Here is a 23,068-nt window from a genome sequence, read left to right on the forward strand (position 1 = left end):
AGAAGGGAAGTTAGTCAGGTGGGAAAGGTGAAAAAAACTATCCATCTCGGCGAGCGAGGGGACAATTAACGGGTGAGTAGTCACACAGGGCTCCAATGGCCTCCCCGCCCAAGGTAGACCAGCCAGTGGAACCCGCGCCATCTCCTGCTCTAGCTTGACCCATAGCTTCAGTTCCCTATGCCGGTGTCTTATCACATATGGTCCCCCATCGCATAGTGTCCGCTGTGTACTGCTCATGCGCAGTACACAGCAACACAGATTCCGAAAATTGCCGAGCATGAACGCCGCCTGCGCACTGAGTCCAGGTTCTATCCCCACTATCCAAGTGGACATAGAGTAAGAATATAAAAGAGCCGAGCGCAGCGAGGCCGAGCCCGAAGCGTGGCGAGCGAAGTTCACCTGCGAGGGGCCCTCTAATTTTCACAACCCTTTGTCCGCTTGGATGGTGGGGCTACCACCTCCACTCACCGCGCAAGCGCCGTCCAGCTTCGGAGATTTTCCGAAGCTTCGTCTGCTCCGTACTGCGCATGCGCAGTACGGCGCGGACACTATATCATGGCCGGACAGTATATGGCAGAACACCAGCACCAGTCAACCACCGGTGTCATGTGCGTCGCTGTGTAATATAGAGCAGGGTCCGGGAAGCCAAAACCTCCCCGCAATTTCGGTCGCAATAGCATTGCCCTACCAATACGTCAGAGGAACTTGATAAAGATTGAGCGAACCGCATGAAAGAAAGTCTGGGGTATTTTGATAGGTAAGGCTTGTAGTAGATACAGAAGTCGTGGCATCGCGTTCATCTTCAACACATTACAGCGTCCGAACCATGACAGAGCTAGTGGGTCCCAACTTTTTTTTTTTTTCAAATAACTTTTTATTAGTATAAAGTGAAACATTACACGTCAGACACTTCAGTACAGCATTGGGGGAGCGAAAGAAAGAGAAAAGAAAAATTACAGGGGAGAACATACCATAAGAGCATATTGGCCTACATAATATAGCCACCTGAAGCAGGTACAAGCCCGGCCAGGTAGAGCTATTCACAGACAGCATGTTCTGCAACACATGTAAGTCAGGGATAAAGTCCAACCAATAATAAACCAGTCCTCAAAACTCAACAGCCAGTCAAGAGTGGCAATCCGAGGATACAGGTGTCGACTAATAGTGTAAGATACTTGTAGTACACATTAACCCAATCAAACACCCCCCCCCTCGGGGGGGTTTGGAAGAAAGATATAAATAAGAGAAAGGAAGAAGGGAAAAAGAGAAAAAAGAGAAGAAAGGGATACCAAAGGGTAGAAAGAAAGGTAGAGAGGAAAAGGAGGGAGTAGGGGTGGGTAGTCATCCGAAAACTTCCGCTTGCCTGTCAGGGTCGATCGCCCTTAAGATTCCAGGGATTCCAGACTACATCATGCGCTTCCAGCCGGTCCTGTATCCTGGCGGTCATCCTCTCCATAAGCTCCACGTCTCTAATGCGAGCGTATAATGCGTGCGGGGTAGGGGGGGTGCGTTTTTTTCCAATGGAGTGCAACAAGACACCTCGCTGCGGTCAAGATATGGCGGGATAATTTCTGTAGGGATTTGGACAGTTTGGGGAAAGGGACTCCCAGTAAAAAGTGCTTTGGGTTCAGGTCCAGGGATTGGTCCAGGACACAGGCCAAGAGCGTACGGACTTCCGTCCAGAAAGGGACTATACGAGGGCATTGCCAGTATATATGCAAGAGGGTGCCCTTATGCCCCACACAGCGCCAGCACCGGTCTGTTGTAGAAGGATAAATAGCGTGCAGGACATCCGGGGTCATGTACCAGAAGAACAATATTTTGTATGCATTCTCCCGGTAGAGCGTACACATGGAGCTCTTAGATGCCTGTGACCAAATCACCCGCCATTGCTCCTCCGTGAACACTTCACCCAGAGCCTCCTCCCATTTAAGCATATATGCATGTTTGCCGTTAAGACCCATAGGAAAGGCGTTAATTATTTTATAAATATCCGAGATCATCCCCCTCTGTGCCGTACCTGCTGAGACAACTATTTCAAACAAGGTAGGCAGGGAGAAACGGAGGTCTGATGAGATGGTCTGGGCAAAGTGACGGATTTGTAAGTAACTATAGAAGCTCTGCCGGGGGAGGTCAAACCGGGATTGGAGTTCAGTGTAAGTCAGTAGTCTCCTAGATCTGGGGTCCACCAGAGATCTCAGATGGAAGAGGTTCCGGGAGGACCAGGGGTGTTGCATCTGGCGAGATAGGCTATCTGGCACTAGAGGGTTGGATATAAAAGAGGTCAGGAGCGATTTAGCCGAGGTCAGGGCAAACGCCTTGGAAGACCTACGCCATAGGTTCTGCAGGTGGGACATGGGGCCCAACAATTGGGACTGGGGAACCACTGCCGCCGCACTCTAGAGCATACTATTAGGGTATATAGGGGCCAACCACTGGGATTCAATTTCCGACCAGCGATTGTGAGGCCACTAGGTAGTCCAAGAAGCGACCGCGCAGAGTTGGGCAGCCTGATAGTACCTGACTAGATCCGGGAACGCTAAACCCCCCATCCGATCGGGAGACGGTCATGACCGAGCGAGGTATCCTGTGCCTTTTATAGTTCCATGCGAATCGAAGTATGTCCCTTTGCAATTTTTTCAGGTGGGAGGAGGGGACTGGAATGGGGAGGGTCTGAAAAAGATAAAGGAGTTTCGGGAGGATAGCCATCTTCACAGAGGCTATTCTACCAAGCAGAGAGATTTGGTGTTTCCGCCACTGTAGCAACAGACGCCTAATATCTCCATAAAGGGATGGGTAGTTTGCCTGATAGAGGGAGGTATAGGTTGGGGTGATGTTTACCCCCAGGTATCGAAGGGAGGTGGACCCCCAGTGGTAGGGAAAGTTGGATCGTAGATGTTCCACCTCCAACGGTGGAATGTTAATCGGGAGGGCTTCGGACTTCGACGCATTAAGTTTGTAGCCCGATAGCGCACTGTAACGGTCTAACTCCATATGCAAGTTGGGCAGGGATATCCTGGGTTGGGTAAGAGTAAGAATTACGTCGTCCGCAAATAGCGAAATCTTAAACTCCTGGCCTCGCACCGGAACCCCTCTTATAGCCTGGTTCCGCCTAATAGACGCCGCCAGGGGTTCAATACAGAGGGCGAATAGTAGGGGTGACAGCGGGCATCCCTGACGCGTACCATTGGAGATGGAAAAGGGCGAGGAGGTGGCAAAGGGGGTCTTCACTTGAGAAGACGGGTTGGAGTAAAGATGTTGTATGGCCCGCAAAAAAGGTCCCTCCATCCCTATGTGGGTCAGCGTGGCGAACAGGAAGGGCCAACCCAATCTATCAAATGCTTTTTCTGCGTCCAAGCTCAGGAGCAGGGACGGCATTCCCTCCCTGTTCGCCACGTCGACCAGGTCTATCACCCTCCGGGTGTTATCCCCTGCTTGGCGGAGGGGGACAAAGCCCACTTGGTCCTTGTGGATCAAAGAGGGTAGGACCTTGTTAAGGTGCAGAGATAACAATTTAGAAAAAATTTTTAGGTCTGCGTTCAACAACGCAATGGGTCTATAATTCGCGCAAAGGATGGGGTCCTTATTTGGCTTGGGTATTAAGGTAAGGAAGGAACGTTGCATATCTGAGGGGACGGGTGTTTTCTGTAGAAAAGCGTTAAAGAGGCTGCTCATGTGCGGAGTTAAGAGGGGGGAAAATGCTTTGTAGTATTCGTAGGGCAGACCGTCTGGACCCGGGGATTTATGTGCGGGGAGGGATTTAATGGTCCGTTCCACTTCGTCCTCCGTGACGGGCATGTTCAAAATGAGCAAGTCCGAATCTCTAATTTTGGGGATGGCGCTGTCGGACAGGTACTGCTGTATACGCTGTGAAACCTCCACCGACACAGGGTTGCTAGGGATGTCAGGACTATTATAGAGCTCCACATAAAAGCCAGCAAACGTATCAACTATGTCTTTGGGGTGGGAAACAACTGCATTAGATCTAGTTTTTATCTGGTGTGGAGCAGAGAGAAGGGTTTTGTCTTTGAGCTTCCGCGCTAGGAGGGAGTGTGCTTTATTGCCCCTATCATAGTATGTCTGTTTGATCCTCAGCAGGGCTTTCTCAACACGGCGAAGCGCCAGGTCCGCAAGCGCCATACGCAAATTGACAATTTGACGATCAGCCGTGGCCGAGTGAGCCAGATTAAAGTCTCCTCCCACCACCAAATAACCGTGGTCATCCTTAAATAGACGTGCAAAAACCCTGGAGAGGAAGCTATGCTGATGGACATTAGGGGCGTATAGCGCACACAGGGTGATCGGCCGTGATTGCCACGTACCCTTAAGTATCAGGAAGCCCCCCCGGGGATCGCTGTAATGATCAACATAGGTAAAGGGTGCTCCTTGTCGGATCAGGATAGCCACCCCCGCCCTCTTATGGGACCCCGAGGATAGATACGCAAGCGGAAAGCTCCTGGAGGCGAAGGCAAAAGATCCCCCCCTGTCAAAGTGCGTCTCCTGAACCAAGATAATATCTGCTCCCGACTGTTTAAACTCCCTTAGTGCCAGATGCCGTTTCCTGTTTGAATTTAGGCCGTGAACATTCAGAGATAGAATCTTAGCCATCAGTCAAGTCTGGGGGGGGTAGGAGAGCGGTCTGTGTCTAATAAATCTTACCCGGTAACAACGTCCAAGAGGGACCGCCAGGAGCCAGGAGCAGACGCATTCCAGTCGTAGGGCCCCGCCACTACGTGTCCGATCCCTGCAGGCAGCGGAAGGAAGACAGAGGAGAGAAGAGAGGGGGAGATAGAAAGTGAGAGAAGGGAGAAAAACGTTAGTACAACGTTAGAAAGGCATCGCAATGAAAACATGGGCCCATAATCGGACCAAACATAGGGCAATATTCGGCCCCGGGTAAAAAAGTCATTCGGGACTGCACGGATTCCCAGGGGGCCACCAGACCCAGCGCACGAGGCGTGGGCCTGGCGGCCGCATAGGAGTCCAGGTCTCCTCATTCAGGTCCTAAGGAGGAATAGAGGAGCGTAAAATGTGTAAAAACTTGAACAGGAGCAAAATCACTAAAATATAAATAAGATGAATAAAATAAAGAAAAAAGAAAAACAACCCAAAAAAAGGGTTAGGGGGAGAGTCGTGAGAGCAAGGGGGAACCCACTCTCCCGAATCTCCCAACCAGCAGCCTAAGTGCAGTAAGTTATTGAAAAGGCACCAAAGGGGAAAGCGTAGGAGGTGAGGGTTGAGTAGCGATGAGGTCCCAATCGGGGAGCCGGGGGGGGGGGGGCGGATGCCCAGATCTTCACAGAAAGTCGGCAGATCTTCAGGATACCGCAGAGAGGCCGATTTGCCCTGATGTTTGGCAGTGAGGCTAAATGGGAAACCCCAGCGGTAAGGGATCTGGGCGTCTTGCAGGGTACGGAGCAAGGGTTGGAGAAGTCTACGTTTTTGCAGCGTAATCCAGAAGAGGTCCGGAAAAAGTTGCACTGGGTGGTTCCGGAAAGACACCTCACGGGCTAAATGGGCTTGTCGCAGGATATCCTCCTTAAGGTGGAACGAGTTGACTCTGCAAATAAAGTCCCTGGGGCCAGAAGTAGCATTTTTGGGGCGTAGGGCCCTATGAGCTCTATCCATCTCAATAAATTTAGTGGGGGGTTCTCCGAGGAGAGTGTTGAATAGTTCCTGCAAGATAATCTGAGCGTCCTCCGGGCCCTCCGACTCCGGAACCCCTCGCACTCTGATGTTGTGCCGGCGCCCCCTGTTGTCCAAGTCCTCCACATGGCGCTGCATATCTCTCAGGAGCAGATGGTGTTCAGCCCCTTGCGTTTGGATTTTGTGGACCGCAATTTTGGCCTCTTGTATCTCCTCTTCAGCCATCTCCACCCTGTCCGCAAGGTGCTTAAGGCCAGAGTGGAGCATTTGTATTTCCGCCCGACACGTGGATTTGACATCTTCAATCAATTGTTTAAAATCCTCTTTGGTAGGGATCGCTTGTAAGTATAATTGCCACTGAGGGTGCAGTGGTGTTGTGGTCATGTCTCCCGGGTTGTCCCGGTCTATGCGATGACGTGGCGACAGTGGCCTAGGGTCCACGGGTCCAGCAGTGCGAGAGGCGGGGGCATGCTCAGGGGGAGAATCCCAGACCCCCGGCCACTCTGAAGTATGAGCCAAGGGAGGTGGCTGGTGTCGTCCCCTGGTATCCTGGGGTGGAAGGGCTACGGGTCCCCCTGGGTAAGCCGACACCCCTGGTCGTCCCCCGTGACCGCGTGGGGGGAAGGGGTTCCCCGAGGTGCCCAGCCTCTGAGACTTAGGTGGGGGCGACCCCGAGTCAGGATTCAGCAGGGGTCCGTCCATTCCCCCGGGCCCCCGGTACGCCCAGGACAGGGGCTCCTCAGGGGGGGGAGGGCAGGGAAGTCCTCAGCCGCAAAAGAAAGGGGGGACCCCTCGGACACAGCACTGGAGTCTGGGGGCGTCCGGAGCATCCTGGGCAAGGCCAAAGAGCACTGAGTGTCCGGAGGAGGGGGGGACCTACTGCCAGAGGGCCCCAGGCCTAGTCCACCCCCCTCCCCGATCCGTCCAGTCCCGCACAGGAACTCCCCTCCGGCGTCCAGAGCTGCAGGAGTGCGGAGGGGGCACTGCGGTGCCGAGCAGCACAGGGATAGAGAGGGTCCCAGGGGGGGCCTAGTCTTGTGTCCTGGCGGCGGCGTGGGCGGTGTGGTAGGCCGCAGGTCTAGCTGGACGGCCTCAGAGGCGGGCGGGACCGGGGATCGACTCACCGCACCGGAGGCCTCCAGGCCCGGGGATGTCAGCCGCGGTGTCCCTCGATCCCCCGGTCCGTGCTGGAGGTTCGGATGGGCCCTGCGGGCCGGAGAAGGAGCCCGCGCCATTTTGGGAGGTCCGTCGGTCGGGAGCTCCGTCGTGGAGAAGAAGGACCGGAGGTCCGTGGCTGTGCCCAACGAGGCTGCGGGAGGTCCCCTGGAGCTGGAGGACCGTGTGGCCCTAGATTTCCCCATTGGATGGGGCTGGATTTTCCCCGTAGGTGCGGTGTAGCAGAGGCTGGAGGGAGAGCAGGAGATTTAGGCTGCCATCCGGGTCGACTTCCGGTCACGCCCCCCTGGGTCCCAACTTTTAATAACTAGACCACGCTTTACTCCACGCCGTCGGCAGCGGTACGGGTGAACGAGTGATGCTCGGACTCTTTCCCCATCACTAATGGGACGAGGCAGGGGTGCCCTCTGTCTCCCCTAATTTTTATTCTGACACTGGAACCACTTATGTGTCACGTTCGGAATGACCCGAATATTACTGGCATAGCCAAACCCTCGGCACACCACAAAATTGCGGCGTACGCTGACGATCTAATTTTTTCCGTCTCCAATCCACACATTTTGCTTCCCAATATACTTGCGTCTCTACGGCGATACGGCAGCCTATCAAACTATAAAATCAATTGCGCCAAGTCGGCTGTATTGAATATATCGGTCCCGGATGGTGAGGCCAAGAGGCTCCGCTCCGCTTTTCCATTCTACTGGGCTGAAAAATCTATACGTTACCTGGGCTTTGACATCGCAGCGGATTTAGCGCAATTGTACCCGCTTAATTTTGTCCCTCTCCTGGATAGACTGAAATCTGATTTGGGAAACTGGCATGCTTTAACGGTTCGGGCGATGTAATGCATTCAAAATGACGGCCCTCCCGCGGATCTTATACATGTTCCAGACATTACCGATCCGGTTACCCCCAATTTTTTTCAGACAACTGCAGGTGCTGCTCCGGGACCCAGAGCCCGTTTGCAATTGCTTGCCAGACCAAAGGACAAGGGGGGTCTCCCAGATCTCAGACAATACTACTGCTAGCGAGAGTCGTTGATTGGCATTGTAATGGCCCACACAAGCAGTGGGTGGAGATGGAGATTGAGGATGGATCCATTCCCCTATTGACCTCCCCGTGGCTCCTGTCCTCCCTACCAAAAGACCTCAGAGGTCACCCCGTAGTGGGAGCTACGTTGGCTGTTGTGCGGAGGTTGTTCCGCTGCACACACATTGCTCCCCTGCCATCACCAATGACTCCGGTTATAGGTAATCCAGACTTCCCACCGGGATTTACCAACAAGAAACTGCGACAGTTGACAGTGGTGGGGAAACAGCGTCTGGGAGAGGTTTGGCACCCGGGAGGGCTCCCGACCACGCAAACTGTCGCCGAGCTTTCTGACCCTCAGCTTGACTTGTTTAGTGCTTATCAACTTCGTCACTTTCTTCTGCCCATACAAAGGGCCCCCTACACTCCTAGAGACCTGACACCCTATGAATCCATCTGTCACAAAAGGGAACCTGTGCGACACACCCTCTCCCTCCTGTACAACCTATTGAGTAGTCAGGAGGAGGAGTCGACCCCCACCATTTATCCACAAATGGGAGAGGGACTTAGGCATCACATTTACCTCACAACAGATAGGGAAGATCCTGACCTTAGTACATAAAGCTTCCATCGCAAACCAATATCAAGAATCAGGATACAAGATAGTCTCATGCTGGTATAGAGTCCCATACCTTCTGAATAAAATGGATAGATCGATCCCGGATGTTTGTTGGAGGTGAAATTCAGATATGGGGACCATGGGACACCTTTTCTGGGCATGCCCGGCCTTGAGGAACTTTTGGGTTCCCAGCAGCGTGCCTTCTACACTTGACCGAACAGCCTGTTCGAAAATACAAAAAAACCCTCACGATGCAACTCCTGAATGCCGCCCGGGCCTGCATTCCCGCACTGTGGAGGCAGCCTCAGCCCCCATCCAAGGTGCTGTGGTATTCCAAAGTCAATCATATTCTCCGGATGGAAGAATTGACCGCCACCCTTCACAACACTGAAGAGGCATTTAGTGTTACATGGAGGCCCTGGAGGTATTTTACTGGTACTCGAGACTACATTCGGGAGGTGAGCAGTGCCTCTGTCCCAGAAAACGACTGAACATCTAACGATTACCTACGTAGGCCATGTTTGCTCTGGGTGGCATTCCCCCCCTCCCTTTTTGTCTTTATTTTTCTTTTTTTCCCCGCCGCCATCCCCCCACCTCCTCTCTATCCGTCTTTGCACTCTCTTCTTCCCCCGTCCTCCCTTTTGACTATGCCTTGTCTCCTTACTAGCCTTCGGGACCCAGAAGAACCCCAGGGTTCTGGACATGACCGGCTCATATTTTACTCTGGTTCACGTAGGTCATGATAAGCTGGCTCGCTGTGGTCCCAATTGTTCTCCATGATTACATTTGTCTGAACGGAGCTGCACTACTCCGTTACTCAGTACTTCTGTACTACATGTTGGAGGTGGGGTTTCTCTCTTTTCTGCATGAAACTGTAGGACTCCCCTCTGAGAACCCAGAGTTATTTGGCTGCCTATTTTTTGTTACCATGTAATTGTGACCCTGGGTCATGCTGTATGGTTGACTGTTATATTTATGTTCTACTTAACAAAAGAATAATAAAATTAAAAAACAATAAGTCAATGCCAACAACTTAAAATGAAAGCCTATGGCATCGAGAAATCCCAGGCGGTCTCCCATCCAGGTACTAACCAGGTCCCAACCCTGCTTAGCCTCTGAGATCAAAGGCACACTCAACCCTCTTGACAAACGCCAAGATGGTCACCTTGGGAAACAAACAAAAAAAAACAAGTCAACGCCAACAACATAAAAAGAAGCCTGCGGCATTTGGAAAACCCAGGCGGTCTCCCATCCAGGTACAAACCAGGCCCAACCCTGCTTAGCCTCTGAGACCAAACGAGATTGGGCGCTTTCAGGGTGTTGTGCCCAAATGGCAAATTCTTTGTGCACTCTCAACCCTCTTGACAAATGCCAAGATGGTCACCTTGGGAAACAAGGGAGAAAAAACAGGTCAACGCCGACAACATAATGAAAAGCCTACGGCACCTGGTATTCCCAAGCTGTCTCCCATCCAGGTACTAACCAGGCCCATCGCTGCTTAGCCTCCGAGATCAGATGAGATTGCGCTCTTTCAGGGTGATTTGGCCGTAGGCACTCCTTTTGGGCACTCTGAAGCCTCTTGACAAAGGCCGAGATGGTCACCTTGGGAAACAAGCTAAAAAAAACAGGTCAAAGCCAACAACATAAAAAGAAGCCTACGGCATCCAGTATTCTCAGGCGATCTCCCAATCAAGACACTAACCAGACCAGATCCTTCTATGGCACCTGGTCTTCCCAGGCAGTCTCCCATCCAGGTACTAACCAGGCCTGACACTGCTTAGCCTCTGAATTCAGACAAGATCGGGTGCTTTCAGGGTGATGTGGCCGTAAGCGTTCTCTTCAAGACACGCCCAACCCTCTTGACAAACGCCAAGATGGTCGCCTTGAGAAACAAGCGAAATAAACAGTTCAAAGCCAACAACATAAAAAGAAGCCTATGGCACCTGGTATTTCCAGGCGGTCTCCCATCCAGGTACTAACCAGGCCCGACACTGTTTAGCCTCTGAGATCAGATGAGATTGGGTGCTTTCAGGGTGATGGGGCCGTAGGTGATCTCTTTGGGCACTCTCAACCCTCTTGTTAAACGCCAAGATGGTCACCTTGGTAAACAAGCGAAAATAAACAGGTAAACGCCAACAACATAAAAAGAAGCCTACGGCACCTGGTATTCACAGATGGTCTCCCATACAGGTATTAACCAAGCCGTACATTGCTAGGCCTCCGAGATCAGATGAGATTGTGCGCTTTCAGGGTGATGTGGCCATAGGTGTTTTATTTAGACACTCTCAACCCTCTTGACAAATACCAAGATGGTTATCTTGGCAAACAAGTGAAAAAAAATAGGTCAACACCAACAACATAGACCCTGGCGGTCTCCCATCTGACCCAGACCCTGCTTAGCCTCTGAGATCAGGCGAACGCTTTGGGACATACTCAAAACTCTTGGCTGATGCTAAAATGGTCACCTTGGGAAACAAGCAAATGAAAAACAAGTCAAAGCCAACAATATAAAAAGATTCCTATGGCACCTTTAATTAGGTACTATCCAGGCCGGACCCTGGTTAGCCTCTGAGATCAGATGAGATTGGGCGCTTTCAGGGGGATGTGGCCGTAGGAGATTTCTTTGGGCTCTCTCAGCCCTCTTGACAAATGCCAAGATGATCACCTTGGGAAACAAGCGGAAAAAAAAAACCATGTCAACGCCAACAACTTAAAAAGAATCCTACGGCACCTGGTATTCCCAGTTGGTCTCCCATCCAGTTACTAATCAGGCCCGACAATGCTTAGCCTCTGAGATCAGACAAGATCAGGCACTTTCAAGGTGATGGGGCCATAGGCAACATGGTCATCTTGGGAAACAAGTGAAAAAAACCAAGTAATTGCCAACATTGGAGGCTAAGCAGGGTTGAGCAATCAGTTTCCTTGCCTGAAATAGGCATCTCAGAACTGCCATCTGGCTACTTCCCGGGTTTCCAACTCCTTCAACTAATCCCAGGAGAAAATACTTCGCATCCATCCTGGTGGAGGTTCCAAACATCCGATCAATGGTTCCTGTCACCTCTGTCCAGTAGCCGATCAACTTCGGGCATCTCCAAAACATGCACCGGGGGCAACTTGCGTCTGGCCGTTCGGCCAAACTGAAAAAGTTTACGAGGAGCATAATAGGTTCTATATAATAAGAACAGATGTGACATCCTCTGTGAGGAGAGCCACAATTCACCACAGGCAGGATTCCTGTGGCCAATTATAGCTCAGGGGGGTTTAGTACACACCCCACACTATATAAGGCCGCCAGCGCGGCGGCCTTGTATAGTGTGTTGCGGTGGTCAGGGAAAGAGGACGATAGGCAGGGACAGTGTCTTTACTGCTTGGGAACCTAGCACTGTTACAGTGGGTGTTCTGTGCCTCCTGCACAGTACACACCTGAAGCTACCCTTTATTACTGCTGTTCAATTTCTGCAATACATGCATCTGCAGTGCAGAAGTTAGAGTGGGTGTTGTGTGCATCCTGCACAGTATACACCTTATTGCTATTGTTCTGTTTCTGTAATACAGGAACCTATCACTGTTACAGTGCTAGGGTGTACAGAGAAGCTGGTATATATAGAAGACTACAGCATACAGAAGAAAGGCTAGTGAATACAGAATACAGACTCGTGTATGTAGATAGGCTTGAGTATACAGAGATGCTAGAGTAAACAGTGGCTAGTTTAAAGAGAGGCTAGTATATACAAATATGTTAGTGTATATAGAGAGGTTAGTGTATAGAGAGAGTCGAGTGTATACAGAAAGGACAGTGCATATAGAGAAGCTAGTGTATACAGAAGACAGGCTTGGGTATACATCAAAGCTGACAATCTATACAGAAGACTGGGTAGTGTATACAGAGAGTCTAGTGGGTACAGAACACAGGCTGGTGTATTCTAGCTAGTTTTTACAGTCTAGTGTATACAGAAGACAGGCTGTGGTATACAGAGAGTTTAGTGTATTCAGAGAGACAGAGAAGCTAGTGTGTACAGAAGAAAGGCTAGACAGGCTATAAAGAGAGACAAGTTTTTACAGAAGACAGTTTTGGGTATACAGAGATGCTAGTTTATACAGAGAGACTAATGTATACAGAAGACAGGCTAGGGCATACAGAAGACGGGCTAGTGTATTTAGAACATAGGCTAGTGTATATCGAAGACAGGCTATTATATGCAGAAGATCGGCTAGTGTAAACATGCTGGTGTATATAGAGAGGCTAGTGAATTTAGAGGGTAGGCTAAGTGATAACAGAAGACAATCTGGGCTATACAGAGACATTTCATCATTTCATCTAGCGCACATCTCTAATGGAGTTTGTCTCATAGCCATGTTATGCCTTTTCATTCTTATGCTAAATATAGATTATACTCACTACACGATTTTAATCATCCACATCAACTATCATACATATAAATAAACCATGTACTCTTTTGCTCTATTTTACATATTTGTAATTCTCCACATCAACTGTCACATTGAGTATGTGACAATATGACACACAATCCTGACTTATTTATTTTATTTCTATTTAGAAATAGAGAGTACTATCTCAAAATCCGGTTAAATCTATTCACTTCGATGAGTTCTACCGCTAATTGTACGGTAATGCAAAATGTTCACAAAACAATCCATTTGCTACCAGACATGCTGCACATACTAAGAGTAATGTAACTATCGCTCGCTAACGATGTAAACAGTTTTATTGCTTTTCTGACATTAACCGAGTATCTCTGACATTAACTGAGTATCTCTCTGCACTATGATCTTAATAATATAATAATAGGATTGTGTAATGCAAAGATCAACTAGTCTAATATAAGCTTTCTCATTGGTACCGGCATATCCTTTAAATTTAGACTAACGCAACTATTTGTCGGCCATTTTCAATCTAAGCTTTCAATCTCTTACCTTTGAACAGTGATACTTCCTCCCTACAATATTAAGCCATATTAATGTCCTTTTGGTCGCCTATATTATACAACTCTCTGAAAAGCCTATATGTAGAGAATAAAACTAGTCTTACATATTAATAAAACAATTTTATTGCTCAACCAGTATCAGATGTCATGAAAAGTTTTGCTATACTTATTATTATTATTTTATAGAGATTACTATCTCTAAATCATGGTAATAAGTTATAATGTCTACAGCTAATTTTACGTTAAAGCAAAAGTCACACAAAACCATCTTTTTAAAACCTTTTACACACTGCACATTAAGAGTAATGCAACCATCTCTCGCTACCTCTATGCAATAGGATTCTCTTTCTGACTCTATTTTGTGTATTACTTCTTCTCCACATTAACTGTCACAATGATAACCATTTGTAACATATAACACTTGCAACACATTTTTTAACAGCAGCAAGAAAAATCAGTGGGACGGTTTACTTGATTGAGAAGTGGTTGCAGTAGCAAAGCATAGCAATTCAGTTTGATTACATTAATAACACATAATGCAACTATTTTACATTCACCTCATGCATACATCATAATGTAAGCTGTCTATCACTATTAATGTTCATGGTTACTGATACATTAAGCCGATAACCAGTGGAAACGGAAAACAGTCAGTGTAAGCCGTCTTCGTGCGTAGCAAAATTAATGGAACGATTTACACGTTGGAATTTTAGAAGCTACGTCAATTTACTCTTAAATACCCTTTAGCTGCTTAGCTTACACTTTGCTGTATGTAGCCGCGTTTACATGTAAGTAACCAATGGGGATTGACAATTCATGTAATGCAATTTGCCTCTTTGCCATGTCATACTTTGCCAGTTATTATACTTTCTCATCCGATAGAAACCTTGTCGTTGCTGATATTTCATGATTACAGCAATCATCTCATCTAATTGCTATTCCGACATTCTGCCTTGGTATTACTTTACAACGCTCTATTGAACAGTGTAAAGGTAAGCTAGATATTTTGTGTATTTCCACTTAAACTCGACCTGTATATACTGTCTCAATATTATCATATCTAATTTTGCTAAATTGGATTATAGAGTTTGCTATGTCTAAATCCAAGTTACCTACTCACCTTTATTACGTATACTGCTAATTTTAGGATAATACAAAACCATCTTATTTGCTTCTTTACACGCTGCACATATTAAGAGTAATACAATGCTACCGATGTGAACAGTTTAATTGCTCTTCTCACATTTAGCTGGTATCTCTCTGCTATAGGAAACTGAATTTGTACCACAACGATCACTCATCTAATATCAGTCCACTCAGTGCTACCGGGATAACTTTTACATTTAGAGTATTGAAATGATTTCTCAGTCATTTTGAAGCTACTGCAAACAACGCTTCCGATCTCTTTTCAACTGCAATACTTAATCTCTGCAATATTAAGTAATATTTAGCTGCTTAGCTCACACTTTGCTGTACGTAGCCGTGTTAACTGTATTAATGGTAACCTGTAAGTAACCAATGGGGATTGACATTTCATCTCTAATTCACATTCACATTTCTAATGCAGTTTGTCTCTTTGCCATGTCATACTTTGCCAGTTATTATACTTACTCATCCTTAAAGACACGTAAGGATCCTGAAAACGATAGAAACCTCGTCACGTCGTTGCTGATATTTCATGATTACAGCAATTATCTCATCTAATTGCTATTCCGACATTCTGCCTTGGTATTACTTTGCAACGCTCTATTGAACAATGTAAAGGTAAGCTAGATATTTTGTGTATTTCCACTTAAACTCGACCTGTATATACTGTATCAATATTATCCTTTCTAATTTTGCTAAATTAGATTATAGAGTTTGCTATGTCTAAATCCATTACCTACTCTCCTTTATTACGTATACTGCTAATTTTAGGATAATACAAAACCATCTTATTGCTTCTTTGAACGCTGCACATATTAAGAGTAATGCAATGCTACCGATGGGAACAGTTAAATTGCTCTTCTCACATTTAGCTGGTATGTCTCTGCTATAGGAAACTGAATTTGTACCACAACGATCACTCATCTAATATCAGTCCACTCAGTGCTACCGGGATAACTTTTACTTTTATAGTATTGAAATGATTTCTCAGTCATTTTGAAGCTACTGCAAGTAATTCTTCCGATCTCTTTTCAACTGCAATACTTAATCTCTGCTATTGCAGACTATTTAGCTGAATATTTAGCTGCTTTGCTGTACGTAGCCGTGGGGATTGGCATTTCATCTATAATTCATTTTCACATTTCTAATGCAGTTTGTCTTTTTGCCATGTCATCCTCTGCCAGTTATTATCCTTTCTCATCCTTATGCTATATTTGGGGTATATTCACTACATGATTAAAGACACGTAATGAACCTGATTGATAAAAACCTACACACGTCGTTGCTGTTATTTCGTGTATTTCCACTTAAACCCGACCTGTATATAATGTCTCAATATTAATTTTAGAGTTATTTTGCTATATTTATTATTAGAATAAACTGATTACTATCTCTAAATCCTGGTAAACCAGCTCACACTTAACCATCTTATTGCTACCTTACACGCAGCACATATTAACATTTAGCCGGTATCTCTCTGCAATAGTAAACGAAATGTGTAGATCACTCATCCAATATCGTCTTTTCAGTGCTACCGGAACAACTTTTAAATTTAGAGTAATGCAACGATTTCTCAGTTTTATGAAGCTACTGCAACTAACGCTTTGGATCTCTTTCCTGATAAATTACGCTCTGCAATATTAAGCCATGTAAATTGTCCTATTGGTCTGCTAACAATGCTATGTATAATTTTACAAATCTTTCAAAAGCAATATCGTCTCACTGCAATATTTACACTCTGCATAATAAATAGGAATAATGCGAATAATGCTAATAATAAAGTCGTCTAAAACTCGGCTATAAGTAGAGAATAAAACTATCTTACATCAAAATAAACCATGTACTGCCAAACAAATAACGGCCAATTACTTAACGTCTCTCAGTCAATGACTTAACAAAATAAACTTAGCACTCGTTTGCTCTATTTTGTATATTTGTAGTTCTCCACATTAACTGTCACATTGATTTCACCACTGACAACACACCACTTTTTAACAGCACCAAAATATGAAAAAAGCACTTTACATGTTTCAGAAGTAGTTGCATTAGCAAAAAATAAAGTCCTGTCTTCTTTACACGCTAGCTTTTCTGTATACATTAATCTCTCTGTGTACACCAGCCACTCTGTATAGACTAGCCTCTCTGTCTTCTGTATACACGTGCCCGTAATCTATATACACTAGCCTGTCTTATTTTTACAATAGTCTCGGTGTCCCAGCCTCTCCGCATACACTAGCCTCACTAGCCCCAGACTGTCTTCTGTCTACACAAGCCTATCTGTAAAAAAAATAGCCGGTCTTCTGCATACTCTAGCCTCTCTGTGTAACACAGTCTCTCTCTGGATTCCCTAGCCTCCATCTCTGCATACCCAGGACCTTCCTCTGTATAATCTAGCCTATATGTATACACAAATATACAAATTAGCCTTCTGTATACACGAGCCTCACTGTCTACTCTTGGTTGTCTTTTGTATACACTAGCATCTCTTTATACATTAGCTCTCTGTATACCCAAGCCTCTCTGTATACACTAGTCCACCGGTATACACTAGCAAGTCTGCATACACTAGCCTCTCTTTGTAACCCAACTTCTCTCTCTGTATACCTTAGCCTCCATCTCTGCATACCCAGGACGTTCTTCTCTATAATCTAGCCTATGTGTATACACTAGCCGGTCTTCTGTAGACATTAGCCTCCCTGTATAAACTAGCTGGTCTACTGTATACACTAGTCCGTCTGTATACACTAGCAAGCTTGCATACACTAGCCTCTCTGTGTAACCCAGCCTCCATCTCTGCATACCCACATTAGCCTCTCTGTATATACTAGCCAGTCCTCTGTATACACTAGTCCATCTGTATACACTAGTAAGTATGCGTACTCTAGCCTCTCTCTCTGTATACCTTAGCCTCCATCTCTGCATACCCAGGACGTTCTTCTGCATAATCTAGCCTCTCTGTATAAACTAGCCAGTCCTCTGTATACACTAGTCCATCTGTATACACTAGCAAGTATGCATACTCTAGCCTCTCTCTCTGTATACCCTAGCCCCCATCTCTGCATACCCAAGGACGTTCTTCTGTATAATCTAGCCTATCTGTATACACTAGCCTGTCCTTTGTACACATTAGCCTCTCTGTATAAACTAGCCGATCCTCTGTATACACTAGTCCGTCTGTATACACTAGCAAGTCTATGTAACCAAGCCTAGCCTCTCTCTCTGTATACCCTAGCCTCCATCTCTTGCATAAACCAGGACCTTCTTCTGTATAATCTAGCCTATCTGTATACACTAGCCTGTCTTTTGTACACATTTGCCTCTCTGTATAAACTAACCGGTCTTCTGTATATACTAGTCCGCCTGTATACACTAGCAAGTATGCATACTCTAGCCTCTCTCTCTGTATACCCTAGCCTCCATCTCTGCATACCCAGGACGTTCTTCTGTATAATCTAGCCTATCTGTATACACTAGCCTGTCCTTTGTACACATTAGCCTCTCTGTATAAACTAGCCGATCCTCTGTATACACTAGTCCGTCTGTATACACTAGCAAGTCTATGTAACCAAGCCTAGCCTCTCTCTCTCTGCATACCCTAGCCTCCATCTCTTGCATAAACCAGGACCTTCTTCTGTATAATCTAGCCTATCTGTATACACTAGCCTGTCTTTTGTACACATTAGCCTCTCTGTGTAAACTAGCCGGTCTACTGTATACACTAGTCCATCTGTATACACTAGCAAGTCTGCATACTCCTGCCTCTCTGTGTAACCCAGCCTCTCTCTCTCTCTGTATACCCTAGCCTCCATCTCTGCATACCCAGGACGTTCTTCTGTATAATCTAGCCTATCTGTAAAAAATAGCCTGTCTTTTGTACATATTAGCCTCTCTGTATAAACTAGCCGGTCCTCTGTATACACTAGTCCGTCTGTATACACTAGCAAGTCTGTGTAACCAAGCCTCTCTCTCTGCATACCCTAGCCTCCATCTCTTGCATAACCAGGACCTTCTTCTGTATAATCTAGCCTATCTGTATACACTAGCCTGTCTTTTGTACACATTAGCCTCTCTTTTGTACACATTAGCCTCTCTGTATAAACTAGCCGGTCTACTGTATACACTAGTCCATCTGTATACACTAGCAAGTCTGCATACTCCTGCCTCTCTGTGTAACCCAGCCTCTCTCTCTCTGTATATCCTAGCCTCCATCTCTGCATACCCAGGACGGTCTTCTGTATAATCTAGCCTAGCTATATACACTAGCCGGTGTTTTGTACACTTTAGCCTCTCTGTATAAACTCTTCTGCATACACGAGTCTCTCTGTATACCCTTGGATGTCTTTTGTATACACTAGCTGCTCTTTATACATTAGCTCTCTGTATACCCAAGCCTCTCTGTATACACTAGTCCGTCTGTATACACTAGCAAGTCTGCATACACCCAGCCTCTCTCTCTGCATACCCAAGATGTTCTTCTCTATAATCTAGCCTATTTGTATACACTAGCCTGTCTTTTGCAGACATTAGTCTCCCTATATAAACTAGCCGGTCTTCTGTATACACTAGTCCGTCTGTATACACTAGCAAGTATGCATACTCTAGCCTCTCTCTCTGTATACCCTAGCCTCCACCTCTGCATACCCAGGACGTTCTTCTGTATAATCTAGCCTATCTGTATACACTAGTGTATACAGACAGACTAGTGTATACAGAGGACCGGCTAATGTGTACAAAAGACAGGCTAATGTATACAGATAGGCTAGATTATACAGAAGAACGTAATGGGTATGCAGAGCGCTCAGCTTCAAAGGATGGCCAACGTGAGTAATATGAGGGACACTCCTCACCCCCGCCCCCACCTACCAGATCTGACTTTCATCCCCTTGCCCTCTCTGCCCCGGTCATCTGGTGGCAGTTTTATGCACTCCCTGGCCCCCACCCATTCATAATCCTTACCGACCTTTCCTTCCACTGCTCACAGGAACACACTGGATGACTTGTCTAATTAAACAACTTGTACAAGACACCGCTATCCTCCTGTCTGACACCGGTCCCCCTTGGAGGCTTTACCCCTCACTGTTTGGGTGGTCCCTGCCTCTCCCTGGATGCTCCACATATACCACAACGACATTGTCAGAGGGGCACCACTTGACAGGACACGGGGCTGTCATGCCGGTGGCATCTCCCACTGGAGGAAGGGATGATGGCCCCAACCCCTTGGCAGCAGGTTCTTTCATGTACAGACCAGGGCGGCTCATCTTCCCTTCTGGAGTCTTGACCTTAGATGGGGGAGTTGCACTTTGGGGGGTCTGAGTGATACCTAGTGCGCTGTATTGGAAGGGCTTGACATTCCCGCATATGTGTCCCCTCCCCCTGGTTGCTCCCCTCGTCCCCCCTTCTGGCTCCCACCTACTCTTTGCCGACATTGCCTTGTGCAGCTTTCGGGGACCCTGGATGACTTATTTATTGAGCCTATTGGTACGAGACACTGCCTCCCTCCAGGGTGACTCTGGACCCCCCTGGAGGATTTACCCCTTACTGTTTGGGCAGTCCCAGCCTCCCTCTGGACAGCCCCCGATGGCGATGCAGGAGAGACACTAATTGGCGGGCCCCAGGACTGCTGCTCGGGTGAAGTATCCCGTTGGATGGAGGGATGGTGGCCCCAGCCCCTTGCCTGCCGGATTTTCCATGCACCGACCAGGGCTGCTCCTCTTTCATCTTGATGTGGTGACCATGGAGGGGAGGAGTTGAAATTTATGGGGTCTGGGTGTTTGCTGGTGGGAGTGCGCTAAAGGACTTGACATTTCCGCATGTTTGTCCCCTCTCTCCTGTTTCCCCCCTCCCTTCCCCCCTTCCCACCCTTCCCTTCCCTCCTTTCCCTCCCCTTTCCCCCACTGCCGGGACTGGGGGGACTAGGATTCGGGGGCTCCCTCTCCGACCTGTCTACCCACCAACCCAAGTAGGACAGCGCTTTAAACCCAGTGTACATCTGGTAAGCACTATAGCATAATTGTGCTGTTTTAGTATACCCTTCCTGTACTGTTGAGTGTGGACAACCCTTAATTTCCCTCTCCCCCTGGGGTTGAGGTGCCCGGCCTCTTTTTCCCTTTACCTTTCCTTCCATTTGCCCTTCCTTTCTCCCCCTTAGTTCCCGCCATGCATTACCTACCCAAAACCTACCTTGGTTCAACTTTCTTTGCTTTTCTCTGACGTCCCCCTCCCCCTCCCCGAGGAGCGATGGCAGACTCAGTCAAGGTCACCTCTCTAAACGTTAAGGGACTGAACTCCCCTGAAAAACGGTGGATCCTCCTGTGGGAACTCAAGACTTCCTGTACTGATGTGGCCTTTATACAAGAAACACATTTTAAAAATACTAACCTCCCCATTTTATGGTCGAGATCCTTCCCTAAGGTCTACCACTCTACTAACCCCTCCTCTAAGACCAAGGGAGTCTCCATTCTGATCTCTAGCAGGCTCCCCTGGGTTCTCCAGGATTCTCTGGTGGACCCTGGGGGCCGATATCTTTTTCTTAGGGGCCACATTGGAGAGCGCCTTTTTACATTTGTCACTGTGTACGCTCCCAATGATCACCAAGACATGTTCCTCAGAACTACCCTGCACAGATTATGTGACTTTCGGGAGGGCCAGTTGATATTAGGTGGGGACTTTAATGTCCCCTTTCGCCATCGGTTGACACTTCTGCCTCTTGCTCCTCGCTCCTCATTTCCTCTAGAAAGCGGATTACTAAGTGTTTAATGAATGACCAATTAGTTGATGTCTGGCGTCTGCAACACTCTGGGGAAAGGAACTACTCTTTTTGCTCTTCCCCTCACAAATCATACTTGAGGATAGACTTCTTCTTGATTCCACATGACCAACTGCACTTGGTGAGCTCTTCCTCCATCGGCCATATTACTTGGTCCGACCACGCTCCTGTAGCCCTTACCTACACCCTCTCTAGGAACCCCTCACCTAGGTCTCTATTCTGGCACCTTAATGAGAGCCTCCTCCAGATACCGGAAGTTTTAGCAGATGTAACCAGGGAATTGGACCTTTATTTCCAAGAAAACTAAACGCAGGACTGTGACCCTGGGATAATTTGGAAGGCTCACAAGTCAGTACTCCGCAGGGTACTTATCAGGCACGGGGTGCCCATCAACTGAACACGGAAGGAACAGCTTGCTAATCTGTTTCGTGAACTTGCCTCTGTGGAAGCGAAACATAAACATGCCCCCTCACGGACCTTAGAGATTGAATTGGGGACACTCCGTACCCATATTGCTGACCTACTCCATTATAAAGCGAAAGCGGCACTCCAGTTTTGTCGTAAACTGACGTAGGAGTCAGGGGACAAATGCGGAAAAATCTTAGCCAGGTCGGTAAAGGAGTTGAAATCTGGCTCTTACATACCACAGTTGATAGATGAGAATGGCCAGAGGGCCTCTACCCCAAACCAAATAGCCGAAGTCTTTGAAAAATGTTACTCTGATCTCTACAACCTGCCCGATTCAAGGTTTGGACAGGACAATATGTAACCGGTTCTGGTCTACCAACCCTCTCATCGGAATCACGGGAGTACTTGGAGGACCCGATCACACTGGAAGAAGTCCAGACAGCCGTGGGACCTCCGAAGGTGGGTAAGGCTCCGGGCCCTGACGGATATACCGCACAATACTTTAAGACCTTCCTCCCTATTCTCGGCCCGCGCTTGGTGAATTTATTTAATACTCTGAGCTCAAATGGGGATTTTCCTGAGGATACCCTTAGAGCCCAAATCTCGTTGATACCTAAGGAGGGCAAAGACCCGGGCCTATGTGGGAGCTACAGACCCATTTCCCTCCTAAATTCGGTCCTAAAACTATTCTCTAAAATCCTCGCCACGTGATTGGCACATCACTTGCAGTCCCTTATACATATTGACCAGTTAGGTTTTATTCCCACCAGGGAAGATAGGGACAACACCATTAAGGTGCTTACCCTGATCCATAAAGCAAAGTCATCTGGGACCCCTTGTCTTTTCATGAGTACTGATGCCGAGAAGGCTTTTGATCGGGTCAAATGGACATTAATGTTCTCGGTCCTTCGCCATATAGGTCTGAGTGAACGGATGCTGGCATGGATAAGTAAGATATACTCACGCCCTTCAGCTCAAGTCAAAGCGAATGGGGTTCTCTCATCTCCCCTTGACATCGGGAATGGGACGAGACAGGGTTGCCCCCTGTCGCCCCTATTATTCGCACTGTCATTGGAACCCTTTCTCTCCACAATTCGACAAAACTCAGACATAACGGGACTCCAAATGGGTACTATTGAGTGCAAGATATCTGCCTACGCGGATGACATGCTGTTCTCGCTGACAAATCCCAGAGTTTCCTTGCCAAATCTCTTTCGGGAATTCCAGATATACGGGATACTTCTTGAAATCAAAGGCCATGGGGGGTTACAGTCCCCCCGCAAACGTTAATAGACTTGCAGTCCAATTTTCGATTTAAATGGACCCATACAG

General features: G+C 47.4%; 4 pseudogenes; all 4 read right to left on the reverse strand.

Moving 5' to 3' along the window:
- Window positions 1-9,904: 9,904 nt before the first annotated feature.
- LOC143932635 (5S ribosomal RNA) lies at window positions 9,905-10,023 on the reverse strand (annotated as a pseudogene).
- Window positions 10,024-10,183: 160 nt separating this feature from the next.
- LOC143932096 (5S ribosomal RNA) lies at window positions 10,184-10,302 on the reverse strand (annotated as a pseudogene).
- Window positions 10,303-10,401: 99 nt separating this feature from the next.
- On the reverse strand, window positions 10,402-10,520 carry LOC143931156 (5S ribosomal RNA; annotated as a pseudogene).
- A 669-nt stretch (window positions 10,521-11,189) lies between these two features.
- On the reverse strand, window positions 11,190-11,308 carry LOC143931618 (5S ribosomal RNA; annotated as a pseudogene).
- Window positions 11,309-23,068: the final 11,760 nt, after the last annotated feature.

Source organism: Lithobates pipiens, unplaced genomic scaffold (assembly GCF_037356315.1).
Source record: "Lithobates pipiens isolate NorthernLeopardFrog02 unplaced genomic scaffold, aLitPip1_a1.2 Scaffold_25, whole genome shotgun sequence".
NCBI lineage: Eukaryota > Metazoa > Chordata > Amphibia > Anura > Ranidae > Lithobates > Lithobates pipiens.